Source organism: Armigeres subalbatus, chromosome 2 (genome assembly GCF_024139115.2).
Source record: "Armigeres subalbatus isolate Guangzhou_Male chromosome 2, GZ_Asu_2, whole genome shotgun sequence".
NCBI lineage: Eukaryota > Metazoa > Arthropoda > Insecta > Diptera > Culicidae > Armigeres > Armigeres subalbatus.
The window spans coordinates 55,391,581-55,418,454 of NC_085140.1; the positions used below are offsets into that span (position 1 = coordinate 55,391,581).

Below are 26,874 nucleotides of genomic sequence, written 5' to 3' on the forward strand. Positions count from 1 at the left end.
TCCGGATTTTTTTTATTTCCACCTGTTCCGTTGTTACGGAAGTTAATTGCGTGTTGGAATTGCATTTTGAGTTCGATGATTTTACATCGGCAGCGTTTGTAACATTCAAGGACGCTTCGATGGAAACAGTCAGTCGGTTCCTGCAGCAGCACCCACTCACTCAGAGCTACCAGCCTTTTCAACTGGGAGCCAAGCCTATTTTGAAACAAAGCCGATCCGAAAACAATGGGCTGCCTCTCGTGTAATTTAGACACTCACGTGGTGCACCGGGTTGACTGAATAGCTGCTCCGTTGTTGCAGCTGCAGGCTTTCATTGGACTAATGGATGTGCAAACCGGCAGAGGGCTGCTGGTACTGGCTCCAAACAAAAGGGAAAACGACCGGGAACGATGGTAATGAGAGGCTCTCTGGCTTAGAAAATATGAACAACAATAACGCGCTGCCTGCCAAGAAAGTAAGTCAGACTCATTTACAGTTTTGACGGAAAGTTGAATGAAGATGCTTACTCACATTTTCAATTAGCTTCCTGAAGGGAGATGGCAGGGGAGCAACCTGAAGTACAGAACCAGCAGTTTCAGGTTACTTATGGGTTACTGAAGATTGTATTCATAGCTCCACAATTAGTTGGAATATTTATGCAACTCGTGTTTGCGTTTGCATTATGAGCTTTGCACTAAAAGCTTTTCCGTTGAACCTCAATAGCAATATAACTTATAGAACTGAAAGATGCTCTGGTAGAAAAGGCACTGTGGGGCTGGGTTCAAGAGTTCGGGAAATCGACCTGGTGATTGATGGCTGCCACGTTTTCATTCGTGGCGTACACTTCCTGTGAAATATCCGATAATGATGCTTTGAACAAATATTTTTACTTTGTTCATCGTTAAAATTTTCATAACGCAAACATAAATTAACGGCCTTAACCCACAAGCAATTTCGCTCCGCTGGCTTCGAAACAAAATTTCAAGCCATTTATATTCTAAATTAATTTCACTCATTTCCGAAGAAAAACCGAACGCTCCGGTATCGCACTCGCCCCACACTCTTCCACACAATTTGAAGCACCTCGGGAAATGGAAGTCTCCCATCCACCCACCACCCAGCCCATTCATCTTAGCCTTCCACTCAACCTCAAAATTAACCGTAAATTTGCGCTGACACCCAGACGCTCTCGAAATTCGTCCTCGGCTCAGCCAAGCATCTTCGTCGTCAGCCTGCTCATCGTTTTCTTCATCATCATCATCGTCGTCGTCGTTTTCGACGACGACTCTCACCACCATCTTTATTGCCATCACTCACCGTCGGAAGATGCGGAGTGGGAACTAGTCTTTCCCGGGCGCAGCTCCCCGCCGGCTCCAAGATGATTCAGGTGGAAAGCGAGGAGCTTGCTCCGCAATAATTCAATCGCGATCCTTCGTCAGCAGCTGCTGCGTCGCAACCTTCGTCTTTGAAGAAATATCGTCGCGGTGACACTTTTCAGACGTGGACGAAATTCGGCTGAATAATTTGTGTTTTAATTATTGTCGATTTTAATATTTATTAGAGGCTAAACGAGGGCTGGTACCGCGCCTTTAGGGGCGGGCAGGAATTCTTCGAAGCGAACCAGAGCGTAACAGAGTGAAAGTGGTTGTAATGAAAACTGACTCCACCTGACGGCGGCGGGTGGGGCCCGCTCTGGTTTTATGGCGTCGTGACTGTCAGCTACAACCAAATTCACTTTTCACGAATCGATAGCAATTTGGTGGACCGATAATGACAAGGGGCAATAAGTTGGGAGATGTTTCAGCCGGCTTACGATGTTGAAGGAGATGTAAAACTCCCATATTGCTTGGAAGGTAGTAAAATTTATCGCAAGCTTTGCTCACGTTCGGTACATAAAGTGTCCATGACAAATCCTCAGCCTTTAAAGGAACAAGGCTTTTTAAAACGACGAACAGAAGAAAATTTACTGAATTGACTTTTTTTGTAGTCAGTTGCTTAAAGAGAATTATTTTATTAAGAAAATTATTTTGAGTTTTTTAGTGGAATGTCTTCACTTGTCATAAGACGAGTTTGTACAATCCCTTTGAATTCCACCACTTAATTGTATCTTGACAGATACGTATTTCGACCTCAACAGTAAGGCCGTCTTCAGCGTCTCGTACTTGACTCGACTCAAGTCAATTTCCGAAATTGTATTTGCCACAATTTTATACATTTTCTGAAGGGTTCTTATGCAGAACTGTACAAAAATCTGCCATACGATGTTGGGTGTGGAGAATTAACTGATCTTAAGCTGCGTTGTTCCGGACTAAAAATATTATCGGCGGTGACGCGGAGCGACGTCTTACTTGTTACTGCTCACTCCTCATTTATCGCTTCTCATTTTTAACTTTGTTGTGAAAAGGATAAATGCGAAGTGAGAAGTGAGAAAAGAGAAGTAAAAATGAGCAGAGAGAAATGCGAGGCGAGATATCTCTCTTCTCACTCCTCATTTGTAACTCCACTTGTTTTTATGTTCTGTAACCGTTTGGTTACAAATTGTTGATTTTTATTTTGCTTTTATGATGTTTTGTCGGAACCTTCACGTCTCTTGTGCAATAACAGTAGATGCTACCACAGAAGCGTTAGGGATTGTGCCGATGTAAAAGAGTGAACATGCTACCAATTATTCAACATGGCATCATTATGGAAGCAAATGTCATGTTGACGGAAAATGGATAGAAAATAGCGGGAGTGCAGTGTAATAAAGTTTTTTACGGTGACGTCTAACGGTGTGAATAAAAATTACGCCTTGAAGCATACCCAAAAGCATACTCGTTTACAGACGTGATTCGCTGGTTGGGATTTTTAGGGACGTCTTATCGGAAGGCGTGTATGTAAACCATACGTCCATTGACGGTTGGTTTCGGAACAAGGTCGTTTAGCCGAAGAACACTTTAGGCTGAAAGTAACCCAGCCGAAATTCATTAGGCCGAATTGAACGTTCTGCAGAAACGGTTATCATGCTAAACACGTTTTGGACGAGACTGTAATTTTACTGAGGGGGTCGTTTAGCAGAAACCGATATCAAGCTGAAAATGGCATTTGGCCGAACGAGTCATATGGTCGAAAATGTCGTTTGACCGAGCAATAGTTAATGTGGACAACGTGGAGTGATTTATGATAATTGGGAGGTGGGAAATAGAGAAAGAAAAGTGAGCAATGAAATATTTCGCTTCTAATTTCTCATTTCTTACTTCAAACGAGAAGGGATAAATGAGATGTATTAAATGATCCTCCTACCCAGTACTCATGGATGAAAGGCATGTTACAAAAATCTCACCAATTTCTATTCCATGACAGGGGATGACAGTGTGCAATATTATGTTTATCACCACTTTCAACTCGGTAGACTCGATATTGAAGGTACCATCGAGCTAGTATCTCATGGCATGTACATACAGTGTCGGACAAAACTATGAGAGCAGAGGCCGTTTTTTATACAAAATGATTAACTTTGGAGGGGTGTATCTTGGCTTATAGTTGGCCAATCGAGCTGAAATTTTGGCAGACCGGGGGTATGTACCTGAATTTTCCTCAACCGAGGGTTTATATTTTGCGGACCACGGAATTCGAACTTTCAGACCTACGAAAGGACAAATAACAGGACCACTCACAGGATCTCTAAAACTAAGAAACAAGACAACAAACACTGTGTCAAAATATATTGGAAAATAATTATCAATTCTCACGTTATGACCCTGAAAAGTAACCCCAAAGTGGTGATTCTATTTTTTGTCCTTTCAGAGGTCTATAAGTTCGAAGTCCATGGTCCGAAAAATATTATATATGAAATGGAAAATCAGATAAATTCCCCCGGGTAACCAAAATTTCAGCTGGATTGGCCAACTATAAGCCGACATAAAGCCCTCCAAAGTTGGTCATTTTGCATAAAAAACGGCCTCTGGTCTTGTAGTTTTGTCTGACACTGTATCCTGTATGTGGTTTAGGATCATTTGGGCGAATTGCATTTGGTCGAGTAGTGAGATGTTCGAAGGGAACAATAAAAAGTGAGAAATGAGATATTTAAAGTGAGTACTGAGAAATTAAATTTAGTACTGAGTAGTGAAATGTACGCAATAACAAATGAGAAATGAGTAGTGAGAAGTGAGGCAATAAGTAAAGGAAGAAGAAAGAAGAATAAAGAAGTTGGAAGGAATAAGGGAGTTGTTTCACAATTTTAAATATTTATAACTCACTTCTCTCTTAACACATCTCACTTCTCATCTCTCAATTCTCACTCGCCGGTCATAAATTTTCTCATTACGCACTTCTCACTCTCATTGTTCCCAACTCTTTTCTCACTTTTCCCTTTTTACTTCTCACATACCATTTCTCATTTCTTACATCTCATTTCGCACTTCTCACTTTTCAGTTCTAACTTCTAACTTCTCACATCTCTTTTCACTTCTCATATTTCACTTCTTATTGCTCACTACTCTCTTCTCACTTAGCATTTCTTACTTTTCACTTCTCACCTCTCACTTTTCACTTCTCACTCCTTACTTCTTGTTTCTCATTTCTCACTTTTCATGTCTCACTTTTCAATTTACACTTCTCTCTTCTTATTTATCGCTTCTCACTCCTCTGTCCAAAATTCTTTCCATTTCTCTCACTTTTCATTTCATAATCCTCAATTCTTACTCCTCACTTTTTACTTTTCACCTCACACTTTTCACTTTTCTCTTCGCACTTCTCACTTCTCATTTCTAACTCCTCACATCTCACATATCTATTTTCACTTCCCACTAGCATTAGCATGAGCATTGAGCATTTCGCACAAATTCGTAGGTGGTACAAGCCAAGACTATTGTATGAGAGTAGCATCACTTTCATCCGTTACCACAGATATTGATTTGGCACTAATCAATATCTCTTAGATGGAAGCAATGCACTCTCCAATAGTCGTGATCTGTCCTGGCCACGTTCTTGCGAGTGCTGAAGAAGGGGAAGGATGATTTGTTGGACTCCTACTTAAGAAAGATGCAGAGAACTCTACGACCTCTCATAGGTGCCACGGGAGGTTTTGGGATTGTGTGGAAGGTTATAACAGTAGGAATCGTTTTGGTAGAACGTGAAACACGGAAAGAACTAAGATAGAAATACAAAAAATGAAAGGGACGAGCCTGCAATTGAACCCACGACCTCCTGCTTACGAGGCAGAAGCGGTAGCCACTAGACCACCGAGCTCGTTACATCTCTCTTTTCACTTCCCACTTTTCATTTTTTACACTTTTTTCCCTTCACACTTCTAATTCCTCGCTACTCTCTTCTCTTCTAGCACTTCTTACGTCGCACTCCCACTTCTCACTTTTCACTTCGCACTTCTCATTGCTTACTTTGCACTTCTCACTTGTCACTTTTTATTTTTCACTTTTCACTTCTCACTTTTCACTTTTCACTTCTCATTTCGCACTTCTCACTTCTAATTTCTACTTCCAAATTCTAGTCTTCCTCTATTCATTTCTCATTTCTCATTTTCCACTTGTCACTATTCGCAATCGAGGTTTTTTCTTCAACTATTCCGCCAAATATCCCGTTTGGCCAAATGGCCCGACACCGTGTATATGTGAACTAGGGTGGCTCAAATTAGTATGGGAAAAACTCTAATTTTTTCGCGGTTTTCAGCATTACATTCTGTATTTAATTCTACAAGAACTGAATGAGTATCATGGTTCTTGATCGTAAATTGTGCCGTCCAACTACAAATCACTGTTTTTGAATGTTTCTGCATACATTTTTCCATATATACTTCCAACGAGTTTAGCACCGCCCAAACGTTGACCGATTTGGCTGAAATTTTGTCCAGAGCATCAGGGCATCAAATAGAACCGAATAAGAGGGCGGCCCATCAAAAAATTTGAAAAAGTGTTTTTGAGCCACCCTACTGTGATTTGATTATGACAACATCAAGATACCGAGGTGGACATGCATTGGAAAATTACTTCGACTTAGAGAATATCGAGTAAGGGAGGTATCGGAGGGAACCCAGTGGATTATTTTGAATTTCATCGAGTAAGGCAAAATATCGAGATACAGAACATCGAATTAGGGAGAGTTCACTGTATAAATAAAGTTAATTATAGCGAAGGTAAATGAAAGAATCGTAAAGTCTTATAATTGGGTCTCACTTCTCATTTTTGCTTCTCATTTCTTTTTCTCACATCTTAACTATCATTACCCAACAAACGTTGGAATCTGATAGAAGGTTTTTTTTTAAATAGTGTGTAAAAAGTGTGCTTATGCACACATTGCTTATAAATCACACTTTCCTTTATTTATTGTTTTGCCAACACTTCCTGCCAAGTGACCCGTTCGGCCAAATAACACTTTCGGCAAAATGGGCCTTTCTGCCGAACGACATTTTCGGCCAAATGACTTGATTGACAAAACGACGTTATCGGCCAAATGACCAATTAGGCCGAACAAAATTTTCAGCCGAATGTCCATTTCGGATGAATGATATATTCGGCCAAACAACTTTAAGCCTAATGAGGTTCAGTTTGATCGTTCGTTTGGCCAAATGACATACTAGGACAAACAACTTTTGGTCTACTATAAAACAACATGAGAATTCCTCTGGACGCCTGGAAGGGCAATGAATCAATCGCAGAAACTGATTTTCTACCCATCCATCATTATCATATCATCTCCTAGCAAAAAGTTAATCGCCAGAAATTTGTTTGGTAATTTGTTTGGGTGTTAAAAAAACCTATCAAGATGCATATATTGTAGGGTGCTGTCAATATGATACATTTGACGGCTTTTGTAATGTTTCCAAAAGCGCATTTTCACAAGATTCCACGCGGCGTTTCCCATTCGAAAAGAACAACCGCACCTTAGGAAACGCCGCTATGTTATCTCCCCATAAGAATCGAGTATACAAGCAGCAAAAAGTGCGGTGCGTCGTTTCCTCTGGGGAGCGCCGCGTGTACTTTTGGGCAAACGCGTTAATACCGAGAAAAATACGGTTGGCACGCTCAAAGCTCTATGGCGGAACATTGTCGTCGAATGACGTTTAGTCAAATGACATTTGGTCGAAAGGACATTTGATCGAAGAGACATATAGTCGAAAGGATATCTAGGTGTATATTTAGTTGAATAAAAATTGAGTCAAATATTGAAATTGAATGACAGGTGACAGGTGATTTTGTAAAATTGGTAATTAGTCAATAAATTTTGATTATATTTTATTTATTCTATTTATTTATTTATTTCATACATACGACTCAGCAACATTGGTCTTAATGAACTACTTATAACTATTCAAATCAAACAGATTCGCATATGCTTAGTTTTTATACGTACTTATTCAGAATTGTTAGAAACAGTCTCTGGTTGGGAGTATCAACAAAGTCATCATGAGCAAACGGAAACTTCTGAAGTGAAAACCTACAGAAATAGAAAAATATTAACTATTGATGGGGAAGTACCCTCCATTCTATTTTTTTTTTTTTTTGCGAAAGACCATTTTTCCCATTTCAAAGGGTGGTCCCTCAAAAAACAGTTGTTCCGTTCTAACTTTTTTATTTCTATTTTCTCACGATAAGGACCACCCTAATTTTCACCAACACCTGAATAAGGTTCTTACTATTACAAATAACTTTATAGAACAATGTTTTATTCTAACTCTGCTCTTTGCGGCTCAAAATAGCTTTTTCCACCTAATTTCGCTCTGTTAAAGGTTGGTCGAAAACTTTATATTTTATACTTGTTAAGATAGTCGTGCAAGCATTTATAAGGTCTATTTGAAATCATTTTGAAACAACGAACTTTAACATACTTGATGGAGCGTATCTTTATATCAAAGATCACACATTTTATTTTTGTTTTATATAGGTAATCTGCAATAAATAGCTATACATCTCACAATAGAATAGGTCATTACACTGCCCCTTGTTTTTCGAAAGGCCTAAGCGATCTGTATCAACGAACTTGATGCATTTTCATTCTTTCTGCACAGTTGATCACGGAATTGTGCCTTCCGAACTGGAGATATTTGGAACATCCTCAAAAGCGTGATATGGTTAAGATCCTACTTGCGAAACTTTCAGCATAAAAAAGATTGTTTAAAGTCTGAAATTCCAATCGTTGCCTTTTATTCGTTCCCGTTGAATATATCCGTTTGCTCTACTACTGCCTTTCTTGTTAACTGTAGGATTTCCGGTAGGTTTCCTTACCAGAGTTGTGCTACCTGAAGGGGCTGCCCTCTCGATGATGACACGTTTCAGCACAGTATTCACAGTTTTGCTTAGAGTCCTTGCTGGCACTCGGACGTTGACCAGCCGCTCTAATATGGGGAGCAGGCACTGTGTTGTAAGCCGCTTCAAGCATAGAAAACAAACGCTCGATCAAATTTGCACCTCCGAAGAGGAGCACACCTCCCCCTTCCCTGATAGCATACGACCAAAGGGATGGGAGTTGCTGGGTAAATGCAAATATATTATATTAATATAATATATTTGGTAAATGGCTTAGGACCGCGAAATGAGTTCTATTTTATTCCTCCATGTACGCAAAGTACCAATGATACGTATTAACCAGCATTTGCAATGCCAAATTCAAATATATGCGCTAGAAAAACCGCTTTGTCACCGTAACTTTCTTTTCCTGGAGTCGAAGAGCAGCAATTTAATCAATATTTCAAGCTCTGTTAAAAGGGCGAATGCCGCAAGAGAAGATCCTCTTCGCGTCTTTTCAATAAAAGTGACAAGCAGAGGATTTCTTTGCGGTTTATCACATCAGATGGAAGATCTCATTGTTATTGTTTTCTATCATTATGATATGATATTGTGATAAATGACAAAGAAATCCTCTACTTGTCACTTTTATTGAAAAGAGGGAAGTCGATGAAGAGAATCCAGATATCGCAGGATCAACTGTCTGTACGAAGAATTCAGTCGGGAATTCATCAAAAGCCACAAAAGAGAAAGAACGTTTCATGAGAAATATTATCGAATAAGGTGAAAGGATCAACCGCCCGGAAGGATACATTATGGCATGGAAACAAATTGGAATAATTCCAGCAATTACATGATAATAATTCACCATGGCAAATCTCGTTTGTCGAAAATAAACACAAAAATTCACTCTAGTCCGTCGCGTCCGATTCGTACAAGGGGAAGCGATGATGCTAATATTCCAATGAATACATTTAATTACGGGCTTCAGTCACACCGGCAGCCCGATCGTTCAACTGGACTGCATAAAATTATCGCGCGCTGTCGCACAGTGGTTTGTATTGACCTTTCCCGTCATTTTTGTTAATCGGGTCCTTAGACATTTTCATTTATTTAGTAAACTCACCCACAGAAAATCTAAAACAAAAATTCTAATAAGTGTGCAATCTGATTTTGGCCTGAAAATCGCCAACCATAGTTTGGTTCACACTGTAGCACTTATTCAAATGGTTTGTTTCCTTTTGAAATAGTCGAAAGCTTCAAAACTATGGCTTATTTGGAAAAGTTGACTTGAAATAAGTCAAATAATCGATTGAAACATTGAACCAAAACAAAAATTCTGACGTGAAAATATAATTAGTTTGAATTGAAACCACAGGAGGATTTATACTTCGAGGAAGTTCCACTTTCTTGAAAGTTAAAGCTGCTATGTAATGATTGAAAACGACAAAAAATGTTGTACAAATACAACTGCACAAATTTTAAAACGGATTTTCCTGCTTTTGTAGACAGGAACTCAAACGTAAATTCCTCAAATCTGGTATCACATTCAGACGAAACCATACTGGAATCAGGCAGGAAAAGCTTTCTCTTACTTGAAGCTAGCGTGGGTATGATTTCTGGTTCAACAAATTGACTTTTGAATCTCTGTTAATTAAAGCAGATTAAGGTACACCGGGGCAAGTTGAAATGCGGGGTAAGTTGAAACAGAAGCTGTAATTCAGAAAGGAAATGACTGAATGTTCTGATATTTTTTTTCAACAAACTACTCGCCTGAACGCATCTTCTGACTGCCATTCCCGAAAGATTGCAGCTTTCAAAAGCAATCTCTGCCATTGTTTATTTTTCGTCCTTTGTAAAATCCAAACCAACTTTTTGACGTGCCAATAAAACAGGTCCCAAAAAGATGTTTGGAAGAGTTTTTTCATCAAATTTTCACGGGAGGTAATCATTCAATCTTGAATAAGCATAATGATTATGAAAAATCGATGAAAGACCCGTTTTAATTTTTGTATTTTGGTTGTTTGATATTGCTCTGCATGTTCAACTCATCGGGGCAAATAGAAATGCGTGGTGCGGGGCAAGTTGAAACAACGATTCAAAACGTCACCCTCACAATTAAAAGTATTTTTTTTCAAAATTCAACATGGTCCGTAAATACATTCGAAAAACATAAATTTGTAAAAACATGCAAACTTTTGAACATAAATTTAAATAATTTGCCCATTCTGTCATGAATGCAACCTTCCAACAATCTCCACTAGAATGAAAAGGGGTCATGTTTAAACTGCAGTTTTGAGATTCTTAATCTTCTGAGCACTGACTCTCAGAAAATCAAACATATAGTATGTAAACATTTCGTTAACTCCACTTTTCACTTCCCCAGCTGCCTATTTCTCCAATCGAAGAGTTTATGAGAGATATGATGGCTGGAATTAATGTGCATTAATCAGAACAGAATTAATCAACTGCGCAATATACAAGTGAACCAAATAATGAAGCATCCTGAATAGTAATCCGAGTGGTCACCAGTAGGAGAAAATCAATTTGATAAATTTTCAGTGTGTGCGTTCTCCAGCATTTGGTCTCTGAAAATACGCTTGTGACTTTGTTGTACACTGCCCTTATTCGCATAAGAGTCCCATGTCACTTTCGCCGACTTGAGTAATATGCCGTTGAATTTATCAAACTTGTTTTACATGGAGAAATACAAAAAAATCTAATAAATTGAAAAAAAAATTGGTATCTTTCCAAAAAATTGACATAATATTCTTTATCCGTATTTATTGCTGTGGGACAATTAAATGAACCATAAGTTTATTTTTTTGTGTAAAATAGTACCGATCAAAATCTGTAATCTGATTTTTATGCGAGTAAATATCAAGATGAGACAACAAAAGTGGGATTTGTTTTCAAATTTCTAGAACAAAGCCTACTATTTTATCAGTTTTTCTTAAACAGGAGACAATTTTAAGCTAATTTCTGACAGACAATCAGAATCGTCAAAAACTTACATGGTACTCTTATGCGAATCCTGACAGTATTATAGTCCCCTTTACAACCTCGTGCTTATTGAGTCTCACTGAGTACATACATTTTGTTATTAATACGGAAAAATTAGCTTACGTCTGAATATAACGCCGTGTTTCAACTTGCCCCGATTCGCGGGGCAAGTTGAAACGATGCATATAAAACAATAATTAAAATATAAAAAATATTTATAAAAAAGTTTGTCAAGGTTGTTTATTTTTTATGTATAATATTTGGCCCGAACTGGCAAACACCGCAAACGGATTCAAAATATATCAAAGGGTGATTTTTTTACAGCACTTCGAATTTCAACTTTGAAAAAAACGTTTCAACTTGCCCCGGTGTACCTTAGTCGTTTTCTAAAATTGTTATTGAATTCTCTTGTGTTAGTTCCAATGCATTCTCAATTCCAAAAGTAAACCACTGTGCGATTTCACTCCACACGGCAAAAATAAAACACAGAAAACCGTCCGGAAACGGAAGCGCAGGAGAGAGCACACAAAAAAAACGAATCAGAACTCAGGATTTCTGACGGAATTTCGGAGAAGATCGATTTAATTTGTAAATCCCCCTGCCGCTGGGGCACTGGAAGCGACGGTCGGGCCATCATCAAGCAAAGTTTTTATGCAAATTCAGTGTTCGTTCGCCGCCACCAGGGACGATGGCGCGGCGCAAACACTTTGTGTTGATTTTTATGATGGACAAGGCTGGCAATAGCCGGTCGGACGGAAGATTTGATCGCGACCTTTTGATTTCGTTTCGAAAAAAAAAATATTTGGGTGACGTCGGTTGGGTGCGGGGACTAAGCATTGTGGAAGAAATTAAGCAGATTGTGTTTTGTGGAGGGAAGGAATATTTTTTCTCCTATTCCTGGCTGAGGAGTTAAGTTTTTTTATGAGCTACTTGTTATTCGATTGGTTCTCTCGGAAAGGGATCACAAAGATTGTAATTAGTTTGTGGTTGATCTAAGATTTCAATCTAATTTATGAGGCGATAGCAGAAGGGCTTATGAAGAGCTGGGGAAAAACTTTTTGATTGTTTATTTAATGAGTGTGGGTCGGGAAAGAAGTCGGTCGAAGGGCTTTATCCTGTTGATCTACAAAGATACTTGAGACTCTGTATATTGTTCCTTTCGCTGGTAAAATAAAAATGTGCTTTAGGAAGTGCTCATGCTATAAGAATTAATTTGAACCCAAACATTCATAAAACAGTTTCATAGAAAAACAATATTCATACCAATCACTATGAAATTAATCAAACTTTTGGCTCGTCAGTTCTAGAGAAGAGATTCACCAGAAACTGCTTCATCACGGTCATTACGATCCCGTAAGAAAGTTTACTCCCAATTACCATCTCCCGACTATCGCCAACCAGGGAGGACCATCGTGTAACCGAGAACCCCAGAAAAGCACCCATCAATCCCCAATTTTGCGGAGATCTCCCTTCGGCCAACCTCGTCGTCGTCGATTACCCTCCATTTCCCGACAGAGGACACTAATGTGCTTCCAGGGCCACCCCGAGTCCCCGAGTTCCCATCCATTGCCGGGTGGCCGCCCGTAATGATGCTATTTTATGAGTCGACGAACGACCGACGACGTGCCGTTGCCGAGCTGACTGTTGCAAAACTCGGCTCGACTTCATGAAAATGTTCCGCTCCTTCCTTGACTTGGCATCGCCAGTTAAGGGTATGTGATGCTTTCAAGTGCCACTGGTTTGTGGTTTCATAAAAATTGTAACAAGTTGAGTGAAATTGTCACCAAAATACAATTTGAACAAAAACTCGATTGTTTCAAAAACTTTTGAGCAGGTGACTAACGTTGTTATACCCCTGTAGTACGAAATGTCACATCTGTTTACTTTCTTATAGATTATAGATAGGATGACGTTTTCCACCCAGTAGGAAAATTCACCCTCTGTATTGAACGGGAGTATTTGAGCCTTCGCATTGCCTGTAGTAAGCGACCTTCACAATTAAAAAAAAACTCGATCGGTATCCAAAGCATCTCGGAGGGCTTCGTCTACTGGAAGTTTATTTTATTTATTCAGACTAAGGCCGAAGTGGCCTGTGCGGTATATAAGAGTTTTCTCCATTCAGCTCGGTCCATGGCTACACATCGCCAACCACGCAGTCTACGGAGGGGCCGCAAGTCATCTTCCACCTGATCGATCCACCTTGCCCGCTGTGCCCCTCGCCTTCTTGTGCCCGTCGGATCGTTGTCGAGAACAATTTTCACCGGATTACTGTCCGACATTCTGGCTACGTGCCCGGCCGCAGTCTTCCGATTTTCGCGGTGTGAACGATGGATGGTTCTCCCAACAGCTGATGCAACTCGTGGTTCATTCGCCTCCTCCACATATCGTCCGCCATCTGCACCCCACCATAGATGGTACGCAGCACTTTCCTTTTGAAAACTCCAAGTGCGCGTTGGTCCTCCACGAGCATCGTCCAGGTCTCGTGTCCGTAGAGAGCTACCGGTCTAATTAGCGTTTTGTAGATTGTCAGTTTGGTACGGCGGCGAACTCTATTCGATCGAAGCGTCTTGCGGAATCCAAATGTATGTACGACTTCTAGCCACTATGCGTCTCCGAATTTCTCTGCTGGTATAATTTTCGGCAGTCACCAGTGAGCCCAAGTACACGAATTCTTCAACCACCTCGATTTCGTCACCACCGATAGAAACTCGTGGTGGGTGGCTCACATTGACCTCTCTTGAGCCTCTTCCTATCATGTACTTCGTCTTCGACGTGTTGATTACTAGTCCAATCCGTTTAGCTTCGCTTTTCAGTCTGATGTAGGCTTCCTCCATCCTCTCAAAGTTACGTGCCATGATATCAATGTCGTCGGCGAAACCAAATAACTGGACGGACTTCGTGAAAATCGTACCACTCGTGTCAATCCCTGCCCTTCGTATTACTCCCTCCAAAGCGATGTTGAATAGCAGACACGAAAGACCATCACCTTGCCGTAACCCTCTACGGGTTTCGAAGGGAATCGAGAAGGCCCATGAAACTCGAACTACGCACATCACCCGATCCATCGTCGCCTTGATCAACCGTGTCAGTTTATCCGGAAATTCGTGTTCGTGCATTAGCTGCCATAGCTGGTCCCGATCGATTGTATCATATGCGGCTTTGAAGTCGATGAATACATGATGTGTGGGCACGTTGTATTCGCGGCATTTCTGCTGTACTTGGCGAATGGCGAACACCTGGTCCGTGGTGGAGCGTTCACCCATAAAACCCGCCTGGTACTGCCCCACGAGCTCCCTTGCAATTGGTGCTAGTCGACGGCATAAAATTTGGGAGAGTACCTTGTAGGCGGCGTTCAATCCAGCTTATCGCCCTTTTTGTAGATGGGACACACGACACCTTCCATCCACTCCTGCGGCAAAACTTCCTCCTCTCAAATCTTGGTAATGACCCAGTGCAGCACTCTAGCCAGTACCTCACCACCGTGTTTAACCTCCTCCACTACCACCTCCTGGATTTCCTGGAGATCCGGAGTCGGTAAAATTATGTCCTGCGCGCGTTCTTCCAGGTCCATCACCATACCGCTAGCTTCGTCTGCCACATCGCCATTCAGTTGCTCTTCGTAGTGCTGTCGCCACCTTTGGATCACCTCACGCTCGTTCGTAAGAAGGTTCCCGTTTATGTCCTTACACATATCAGGCTGTGGCACGTGGCCCTAACGTGCACGGTTCACCTTCGCATAGAACTTTCGTGTCTTATTAGCGCGGTACAGTTGCTCCGTCTCTTCACGGTCTCGATCTTCCTGCTGACGCTTTTTCCTCCGGAAAATCAAGTTTTGTCTGTTCCGCGCCTGTTTATATCGTGCCTCGTTCGCCCTCGTGCGGTGTTGCAACAATCTCGCCCATGCTGTATTCTTCTCTTCAACCAACTGCTCACATTCGCCGTCATACCAGTCGTTTCTCTGATCCGGGGGCACCGTGCCAAGTGCAGCGGTTGCGGTCCTACCAATGGCGGATCGAATACCTCTCTAGCCATCTTCAAGAGACGCTGCGCCTAGCTTCTCTTCCGTTATGAGTGCCACTTCCAGCTGCTGCGCGTATTCTTGGGCTAGTCTACCTTCTTGTAGCCGCCCAATGTTAAGTCGCGGCGTCCGACTTCGACGCGTGTTGTACACCGTCGAGAGTTTTGAGCGCAGGCATACTGCAATGAGGTAGTGGTCAGATTCAATATTCGCACTGCGGTAAGTGCGGACGTTCGTGATGTTGAAGAAGAATTTACGGTCAATTAGAACGTGGTCGATTTGGTTTTCCGTTTCTTGGTTAGGCGATCTCCATGTGGCCTTGTGGATATTTTTGCGGGGAAAGAAGGTGCTTCGGACTACCATTCCGCGGGAGGCTGCAAAGTTTACGCATCGTTGGCCGTTGTCATTCGATACGGTGTGCAGACTATTCGGTCCGATGGCCGGTCTATACATTTCCTCCCTTCCTACCTGTGCGTTCATGTCACCGATGACGATTTTGACGTCCCGCAGTGGGCATCCATCGTATGTCTGCTCCAGTTGTGCGTAGAACGCTTATTTCTCGTCGTCGGATCTCCCTTCGTGTGGGCAGTGCACGTTGATGATGCTATAGTTGAAGAAACGGCCTTTAATCCTTAGCTTTCACATCCTTGCGTTGATTGGCTGCCACCCAATCACGCGTTGGCGCATCGTACCCAGCACTATGAAGCAGGTTCCCAGCTCGTTGGTGGTGCCACAGCTTTGGTAGAAGGTAGCCGCTAGATGCCCGCTTTTCCACACTTTCTGTCCTGTCCAGCAAATCTCCTGCAGCGCCACGACGTCGAAGTTGCGGGGATGTAATTCATCGTAGATCATCCTGTCGCAACCTGCGAAACCTAGCGACTTGCAGTTCCATGTTCCAAGCTTCCAATCGTGATCCTGTATTCGTCGCCTAGGTCTTTGCCGATTATATCGAGTCGCATTATCTCTTATATTGTTCGTAATTATTGGTCTTCCAGGCGGCTTATTGGGCCTGCGCAAACCTCCTGTCTCGTCGGAGGGCCGTCGTGTCAGGGCTGTTTAACGTCCCACCTAACACCAGGACTTGGGCTTGTGCGCTTTGAGCGGCACACGGTCGCTTTGGCGGAGCCTACTTGCGGATACATGCAGCTTTTTATAGAGGTTTAACAGGGCCCACTGTCAAACCCCACCCCATCCTAGGCAAGCCCCACAACTCGCAGATGGCCTAGGGAGGGATCGTCAAGCCCTTGGACATAGTCCCTGCTTCCCGCAAACTATCTACTGGAAGTGGTAAAAGTGAATTGATCGAAAAAGCCATTTTGAAGTGCTTAGCAAATAGGACGCACTTTTCAGACGCAGTATCAGCAGATGAATCACCGTAAGGAATGCTTGTAGGTAGCCCGTTTTCCATGCATTTAAAAAAAAGGGGAAGTGTCATTTGGCCGAAACCCATTCGGCTGAAAGCCATTTGGCCGAATGCCACTAGGCCGAAAGTTGTTTGGCCGAATATACCATTTGGCTGAACAGACCATTAGGCTGGAAGGGTTGTTTGGCCGAATGGGTCATTTGGCCGAAAGGGTTGTTTGGCCGAAATGGTCGTTTGACCAAATGGGTCATTTGGCCGAATGGGTCGATTGGCCGATTGGGTGATTTGGCCGAAAAGGTCATTTGGTCGAAAGGGTCATTAGGCCGAAAGGGTCGTTTGGCCGAGAGGGTCATTTGGTCAAAAGGGTCGTTTGGCTGAAAGGGCGTTTAGCCGATTGGGTCGTTTGGTGGAATTGGTCATTTGGCCGGAAGGGTCATTTGGCTGAAAGTGTCATTTGGCCGAAAGGGTCTTTTGGCCGAAAGGATTGTTTGTCCGAAAGGGTCGTTTGGACGAATGGGTCATTTGGCCGAATAGGTCAAATTCCAATAGAAGAGGTCATTTAGTCAAAAATGCCGTTTGGACGAAATGGTCGTTTGGCAGAAAAGACCATTTGACGGAACAAGTCTTACGGCCGTAAATATCGTATGGAAGCGAAGGTTATTTGGCCGAAATAGTCGGTTGGAAGACAGAGCCATTTGACCGAACCATTGTATGGTCGTTCGGTCGAAAATGTCATTTGACTAAACTGTCGCGAACCGCACGTCGATCACATCTGTATATGGCACCCATATACAGATGCGCTCGACTTGCGGTTAACACCAGCCAAGGGGCCATACGTTCGAAATATAGTTTTCTGTACGAGTCATTTGACCAGAAATGGCGTTTTGCCGTAAAAAGTGTTAAGTTAGTATTGTAGAGTATTAAGACTTAAGGAGTAAGACGTCTCGCTTTTTACTTCTCATTTCTCACTTCGCACAGTGAAAGATAAGAAACATGAAGCAAGACAAGAAAAGTGATTGTTTATCACCTAAAAAGTAAGAAGTTTGAAGTGTCAAGTGATAAATAAGAATTGAGAAATGAGACCTCGTACTTCCAACCTCTAATTTTTTTAAACCCTTATAAATGATTTAAAAAAAGGCGCTTCTCATTTCTTATTGCCATCTTTTTTCTTCTGATTTCTTACTTCTATCATAAATCACTTAACACGTTTCACTTTCACTATTGTTCAGCCAAACAACATTCTTTACCATAGGGCCCGTTCAAGAAACGACATGTTTGGTCATATGATCCGTGCGGCCAAGCGACATGTCGGCCAAAGGACCTGTTCGGAGAAACGGCATTTTTTGCAGTGTAACCCGTTCGGTGAAAGGGCCCTTTGTTTTGGCCAAACATAATTTTCGGTCAAGTAACCTATTCGCCCAAGCGTTTTTTTTTTGCCAAACGACACATTCGGCCAAATGACATTTTCGACCATACGACCCCGTCGACCAAATGGCCTTTTCTGCCAAACTACCAATTCAGCCAAAAATTTGTGGTCAAATGACCTGTTCGTCCGAACGACATTTTCGACCATATGTTCATTTCTTCGAAATAACTTTCATTCAGATGAATTAAAACCTAATGGGTCATTCGGCCAAAAGGCATATTCGGCTCAACTACTTTCGGTTAAATAGCTTTCAGCCGAATAAGTCTCATCCAAACGATCCTTCCAGGTTAGCTAGAATCATGAAGCTCCACACTGGCAGCATATTCTTTTGAATGCTAGGTCGATTGCTCGCCGACTTTAATCGTTTTGTAAACATGCAAACAGTCCATACACAGGTCGTATGCGTAGTACGCTTTGTCTTCAAAACATTACAGTTATTGCATTTTGAATATTCATAAAGGCACTTATTGACCTGATGGTCACCATCACACTTCAGACAAATAGCAGAATCTTTGAAGGAAGCACTTTTGAGACTGTATTCCGAAAAACTGAAACAGCACATCACTTACATGGCCTCCACAACACAGCATATTCCACATCCGATATTCACTCACTGCCGTTTGGTCAAATCATCGAAAAATTTCCAGAATTTCGTCAGGAAATTCTTTGGAATCTTGTGATGCTTTTTCAGAATTTGGCTGAAAAATTCTTCGTGTGTTTTTCGGGAAAATCCTCAAAAATGGTTTAGAATTTCCTCGTGAAATTCTTCAAAATATCCCTAGACGATTCGCCGGTTTTTCCTTGGGAATTTCTTCAGAATTTCGTAGAAAATTTTATATGGCATTTCTCTAGATGATTATTCAAAAAATCACCAGAAATGTTGGTCTTTTTGGATCAAAAACGGGGTTTTATGTTTTCATCCGACGTTTCGGATACATGTATTGTGTCCTTTTCAAGGAGTTAACTATGTTCCGTTTGTTGTCATATTAGCCCTCATTTGCCCTGTTTTGTGTGAGATAGGGCGGAAGTTTGAATTGACCCGGCTCGCTATTGGTCCACTTTTAGATTTGGCGGCACTTTTACTCTGATTATATCCACCAAAGGTCAACAAGAAGAAGAACTCATGATAATCTTCTGCTTATCAAAATCAGTTTCTTTCGGCTATCGCACACCCTCAATCTGGGCTGTAGGAAAATCTTCTAGTCACAGTTCGGGACCAAAACCTTAGCTGCACATTTTTTTTTTTCGTCTTCGCTGTTATCATCGTCATCGGAGTTGTCTTGTTCTGCTCCGATCGTTCGGTTCCCTTGCTGGGTTTGGTTCCATCCCAAAACGATGACGACGACAACGATAGAAATTGCACTCTATTTTTCCAGCGAGCATAGCTCTCAGCTCAGTGCATCCGGCAGAGATGAGGAGGAACCATCCTCGTCGGCTTCGCCGTTCTATTCGCCTGGAGAACCTCAAACTGGCACACGCCAAATGAGCTCATGAATAGCGCATTAACTAGTTTGTGTTTATTTATATTATGCTGTTATGCCGTTCGAGAGCTGGGTGCAGTTCGCCTTCGCCTTCGTCTCACCGCAGCACCATCGCCAACGACCAGTTCCGGGAAAAATAAGCTTTTTCCCACCAGAAGAACGGTGGAACAACACAGCCACCACTATTCTAGCGAAATCCCAAGTCTGACAGCTTCGACAGCGCTCCTTTGGGGTCGACCCAGCTGGGGGTGGGCGTAAGTGGCGAAGAAGCGGTTCGAGGGGTAAACAAAATGGGTAACTTAATTTGCCGTAATGTTTTATAGCTCTTCTAGTATAGTACAGTTGCTGGAAATTTACTCCAGAACCAAAGGAGAGCAAAAAAAAGCTTCTTCAGTCACCGCATGACAGCGAAAATGAGAATGGCGGCAATGTATGTTTGTTTACGATAATGGCACCCGTCGCGCTTGAATCGAGAGCAAATGGCATGCATGCAGCGGGACAGCAGCAGTCACTCCAACCATGCATACGTGTTTGTCATGTGAGAGACGACATATCCGAACCAACAGACGGAATGATAGTTAAAATTTTAATGAAAATCGTATATGATGTGCACTGAAATCAGTTTTATGGCAGTAGTTTCTCGTTTCAATGGCACGAAACAAATGGCATTTGCCTCCGGAGGGTAATTGTGACACTTTTACGAATGGATGCACTTTTGCTGATGTGGATGTTGCAGTGTGAAGTTTTTTTTAGATTCATTGTTATACATTTATTGTAAAATTATGTGCCATAAAATAGATGTCTTATATATTGTGGAAAAAGTAACTTACGGATGTTGACAATAGTGATTTGTCCAAAGCATGTACGTTGAACTGAGTAAAACTCGAAACTAGATATTCCAAAATGTTTTCATGAAGATGAGGTATGTTCGTTTGAAGCTCCACCGAACATCAAGTAAAGCGCTTTAAGCAGGGAATGTGTTATTTCAAACACTCATCCAACTTTAACAGCACTCTCGTACCGCTCATTAGGCAGTTCTCCGAAAATAATTGGAATTGGGTGTCCGCATCTACTTATTTTCTCCTCGGGAGGAAGCTCTGGATGCACGAGAGTGCTGACAAGTCAAATAACACCCAAAGACTAACACACCCGAGTCAGCAGGCAGGGCTGGGATAGGCAAGCAGCTGCAGAACCGGTAGCGGCAATTCCTATACGCAAAGCATTGGAGGAGGCCCCGCAAACACACAGACAGGCAAGCAAATTGCAACTTTATCTGTTCTCGAGCACTGGGCCCGGCCGCCGCCTGCCACCGCACCGCCCCTCCGGGAAACTCCCCGAAGGCAAATGCTGCCATTTGTGTAGGAACATCGGCAGCTGCTGGCGGCGAAAAGAACAAATTGGATCGTTAAAGTTAAATGATCCTGAAATTTGTTTTCTTTTCGGCTTCCTCCCCCGGGGGATTACTATCGCTCGGAGAAGTTTTGCTGGTGCTGACTACGCTTGGGTGTATTGAACTTTAAAGTTTCGATAGGAATAGGAATTTTGAAGTATTCGGCCAATTATGAAAGCTTGAATATGAACGGAGTAAATGAACGATGATATGCAAATGAATATTTCTACACTGTTGTTTCATAAGTCAAAAACGTAAGCAACAACTGCTTCCACTGATTTCTGGAAAAATAGATACTTTCCGCATCTACAGGGGATATACAGACAAAAGGTGCCCCCCTGAACAAACCTCTCAATTTAATGTTGAGTTCAGCCAAACATGTGTATATTCCAGTTTTGACATATTTTGACTTTTTGTTATTGATCCAGCCTCGTTACACGCACATAAAATTCAGTACCAAGTTCAAGCAATTAATCAAACCGCTTCAAACATCATTTTTATTGTGGTTAAGATAGAATTATCTAAGCTCAAAATTGAGTATGTTAGATGCAAAAAGTGTCAACACAAATCATCACAAATTTGGGAAGTAAACCACTCTCACGGTTCAAACTTACAATGTACCACGCACCTCCATAAGCCTAGGGCAGATGGTTGAGTTCCACGAACCGAGCTTCCAATCGCTAGTCCTTTTTTGTCGCTGTAGTCTTCGCCAATTATTCTGATCCGCATTCTCTTGCTGATTATTCGTGTTGCCTTTAAGGCTGGTTTGCAGGGCCCGACACCAAACCCCCTAGATTTCCGGTGGAATATGATGCACAGTTTTGCTTAAAGTTCCTCACCGGCACTCGGACGATAATCAGCCGCCTCTAATATGGGAAACAGGCGCTTGATCAGAGGTGAGAAGCAAACCCGCCTTCCCTGTCAGCATACGACCCTTGGTCCCGCCAGAGTTTGTTGAACGATCTTTGCAAAGATTGCTCGTACCCAGGCGGCACCACGGAGAGGTAGAGATAGGAGTTGCTGCGTAGGTTTGGTCGAGGTTAGGGAATACAATTACACCCAGGTTTTTTTTCACACGGTTGGAATTCATCAATTTTTCGGTAAACCCAAACTTTCACAGTTTTTTAAATACCCCCTGAATTTTCTTTGATTTTTTGTGAATTTTTTCGTGGGGTCAACTCATTGTTTCATTGACGCTGAAGGTCTTAAACGACTAAAACCAAACCGTGTAAAAAAAGCCTGGGTGTATACAATTACGGAATTACAATTACAATTACAACTACGGAAGGGATTTTGGAATTCTCAATTAATTACAAAGCTGATGTAGCGAGACAAACAGTTTTTGGGAGACAGCAACAAGAGGAGGACAGCAATAAAAAGAAGACATTCTTAAGAGATAACGACAACAAAAGGGGAAGATGGACGACGATTACAGTCTAACATCAGCAACTTTCAAAAATTGGCGGACAAGGGACATGCTTCGGCTGCTTTCCTCGGACCCGAAGATGTTCAGATAGCACAGATCTGGAGCCACGATGCTCCTCGCACATCCACACAACATGGTCGACGTCCTGATAATCTGCACCGCAAACACAGAGATTGCTTTCTGAGAGCCCCACTCGAAAAAGATGTGCATTTAAAGTATAGTGATTGGACATTAGACGACACATGGCTCAAATGAAGTCTCGTCCCATATTCAATTTTTTTAACCATGGACGCTTCGACACCACGGGCGAATTGAATACAACCATCTACCCAACTCCCCATTTGTGCATTTCTGCTGCTAGGTGATCAAGGTTTCCTGGCGAACTAATGTAAAAAATTCATCGAAGGTAATTTGCCGATCGTAAATATCACCTTCCATAGCGCCCACCTTGGCCAAATAGTCCGCTTTCTCATTTCCCAGTATCGATCAATGAGAAGGGACCCAAGCCATGGTGATTGTGAATGACCGCTTTGATAAAGCAATCCAAGTTTTCCGTATCCCGGTTGAAAGATACGCTGAGTGCTTAACAGGTTTCATTGACCGACCCGTGTAGCACACTTGTCATATACTAGTCACTGTAACTTATATGCGACCAAATTCAGTCACATTGGAGTTGCTGCAACAAAATCGATCGGAATTGTGCTACTAGGGGAATAGCCTTCAGGGAACAGACTGTCGGCATCTCACAACTTTTTAATAATCGATATTTCTTCAAAACAAATCGTTAAAATGAAGCTCTAATAATTGTTTTTGATAGTTTGGGGATCAAACTACATAGCTTAGTAGACATTTGCAAAACAAAACAAAATCGGACTGTACAACCCTCCTTCTTGTTCCCGTCGAATCGTTGCCGAGATCCATTTTCACCGGATTACTGTCCGACATTCTGGCTACGTTGCCGGCCCACCGCAGGCTTCCGATTTTCGCGGTGTGAACGATGGATGCAACTCGTGGTTCATTCGCCTTACAACCCAAAAACAAACAAATTCATCGCGTGAACAGTTTCTTATTTCTACTATGTAACAATACACCGTCGATGATGTAAGTCGATACCAAGTTTCTATTTTATTGTTTTTCTCCTACAATCAATTACACAAATCGTCAAAAATTACACATATTTCCCTTTTTCTATATCCATGACGTTTTATCAACTTGTCTAACATTCTAAGGCCTTAAATTGGTCGAAGCATTGCATTGTTCTTCCATTCCTGGTTTTCTTTCGCAGGGTATCTGCTCTTTTATTTCATAACATGTACCCATATTAATAACAATCGAAAATGAAGGATTGGGGCGCAAATTGATCTGTTTCTGATTATTGTGATGTTTTCAGTAGTGAGCACGCATGATAACAATAAAAAAAACGATTGGGCCGAAATCGTTCCTTTTACAAATATCATTAATTTTGGAGCATGTTATTAAGAAAGGAACAAATATCCTAGGACGTCTGGATTTTATGAGAAGGATTTTCCTCCTAATCCCTTGAAGAAGCAAAGTTGGCTGTGATTGAAAGTGGATGCATTTTTTTCCTGTCAAGAATTTTCCCTTCTCTAAAACTCACGGTATACAGAATCAAGGTAGGCTCGTAAAGAAAATTACAGTTCAAAAGTGACGTGTGAACGAGTGCAAAAGAAGGCCAAACTAAATCGTAGAGCGTTTGCTTGCTTCCTCCCGCTAGCAGTGACGTCAATTGTTTACAGTAAAAATTGATGTTTACGTACGTATCGATAGTGCCTTGTTTTTGTATGCCGTGTCTAAAACTAATATAATTAATAAATCGTAGATTTATTTTTTGTTTAGTGTGATTTATGATAGTTTTTCCTAGGAAGAAGATGCACTGCGGAAGTTTGTCTTTTGTTTTTGCGAAGACAGAATGAGATGATCCTCTAGAAATATTTCTAAATCCTTGCAAGCTTTCTTATGAACATTAGCCTCTTTCCAAAAAATCAAGTCCGTTCTACCAGATCTCTGAAGTGCGGCATCTATACCGATGCGGCATCTCACCCGGATTTACCCTAATTTATTTATTCTTGACCTCGTCTTCAATTTTCAACTTCCACAGACTGATTATCACTACCGTGAGAGGGCTCACTCAACCACCCCCCACCTTGCCCCACTAAGCGTTACGTAATTTGTGGACGTTCCCCTTTAGACTATATACACATTCCAAGTCGTTGATTTTCATTCATTCATTGACACTTACTCATTAACTGCTACGAGAATACTATTCTCAATTTCCATTCGTTTGACAACAACACATCTTCATTTATTCCTACGCGAACACTCGGTGATTATTCCTTAAACATTCTTAAATATTTCTCAATAATTTATGACCAGGCGATTCTAAACATCCTTTTCACATATTGTCCAATACACAATCCTTTTATCTATTCCATACAATCATCCTTTTATTAAACTAAATCTCGCATAAATTATTCCGGAATCAAATCTTTCGCTGCAAACAAACCTTAATTTCTTCCTTTATCATCTTCTAACTCGTACGTTGTTGCTCCTCTCCTTGCTACGATCTTACAAGGAATGTACACAGGACAAAATTTAGCTGCATAGTGATAAGTAAGCATATGCGGTATTTCGAAAAATTTCGTTTCAGGTGGCAAAAATTTCGCTAGAAAAAACTAGCTTCAAACGAAATTTAACGGAATTCCGCGGAATTTCGAAACAAATTTAAACTTAAACCATACTTTATAATTATCAAAAATTTTGGCTGCGCCGCTAAACTATAACGTAAAGTTGTTTTGAAAATTTTAGGTTATACATTTTTTTCTATTAACGCTTACTATATAACACCTTAGTAGACAAATACGTATGTAGTTTTTTTCTATGAAACGTCTTCAGTGTTTCCAAGATTCAAATTCAAATTATGTGATATTTTTTTACTATTTGCATAATATGAATGCGGAATCGATCGTGGGACAGCAGTGAGAGAAGAAAAATCTACCTCGCGTAGCAGAAATTTGTTTAACCAGTGTGCAATCTATCGTGTTGATGCTGATCACGCCAGATAGTGTGGGAGAACGCGAAGTGATCAAACTAATGTCTACACCGAAGAGCACAAAACTATTTAGTGCGGAATCGATCGTGTTGTAGAAGCTTATTAAACGAAGTACATTGATCTTGCGTTAGATATGCTGCCGTCCCAAGCATATCTGTCCCATGTCGATTTTTATCATTTTTGTGTTTTATGCACCAAACGTTCTAAATTAATGTATATTTTATTGTGAACAAATAAATACATATAGTTTGTTCGAAAACTTAGCGAAAAAATATCGGGTCATTTTGTCCCATTGTAGAATTTCCAAGCATAACTGTCCCACTGAAACAAATTTCATACAACATGTATTAAATTACTTCGAAGAGGCCAATTTTCATTATCAAATCATTCAGAGAAAGAATATGGGTTGTGGTATAGTTTCAATGGGTAAAACAAAGTTAATCCATCTAACATTATTGACGCCATTCTTGTGCATCATGAAAATTGAAAAGTAATAATTGAATCATATTTAGATGATTTATATTAAAACTTAAGTGAGAATAGTCTCTCATTTTTATTCGCATTCTATGTATTTATTTACACTTTTTCTTCTTTCTTCATTGGCTTTACCATTTTTGCATTCGTATATAATGAGGCTAACACGATAATACTTTTATGCCTAATTGCACCCGAAAATTCATTTGACCGTGAGTCCAACCAAGCCACCTATACATCATCGCTTTGTAGTCGTGCTTCTAAGCGCATGGCTATAAGGTAGCCACAATTCATTTACATATATGCAAGATTTTTGGAATAGCTTCGGAACGAAGTGACTAATCGATTTTCAATAGCAAACACTGGGGCCGAATTTCCCTTCGAGTGCAACTTATTACAAAAAAATGGTCCTAAATATGTGTTTACAAATGTTCATACACGCACCCCACACAGGTGGAAGTTTCTACTCGACAAATCAGATGCTAATCTTCTTCTTCTTCTTCTTCTATAAATAAAATAAAAATAAAAATGAATTTCTGTCTGTCTGAACCTTATAGACTCGGAAACTACTGAACCGATCGGCGTGAAAATTTGTATGCAGAGGTTTTTGGGGCCGGGGAATGTTCTTAAGATGGTTCGATGCCCCTCCTCCTTTTAGAAAGGGGAGTTCCCATACAAAGGAAACACCAATTTTCATAATTCGATAATTAATCAAGCAAATGGAACCAAATCTGGCATGTGGCGGTTTTGGAAGGGAAGATATGTTTTTGTGGTGGTTCTAAACCCCTCTCCCTTCTGGAAAGGGGGCTCCCAAACAAATGGAACAGAAATTTCGACACAACTTGATAACTAATCAGATTATAAATTGATTTCAGGCAAAACAAGGTTTGTCGGGTCTGCTAGTCTGAAATAAATTCCATAGGAATCATTATTATTATTATTATTATTATTATTATTATTATCTTTTTTTAAAGAGGTTTTTAGCCCAAGGCTAGTTCACCTCCGAATCTCCATAGGAATAATCA

At 41.2% G+C, this 26,874-nt stretch overlaps 1 protein-coding gene across 5 annotated transcripts in view; it reads left to right on the plus strand.

The window, feature by feature from the left end:
• LOC134208669 (RNA-binding protein Musashi homolog Rbp6) overlaps nucleotides 1-26,874 on the plus strand; it is a 1,173,986-nt gene that overhangs the window by 989,498 nt on the left and 157,614 nt on the right. The gene's annotated exons all lie outside the window — the stretch shown is intronic.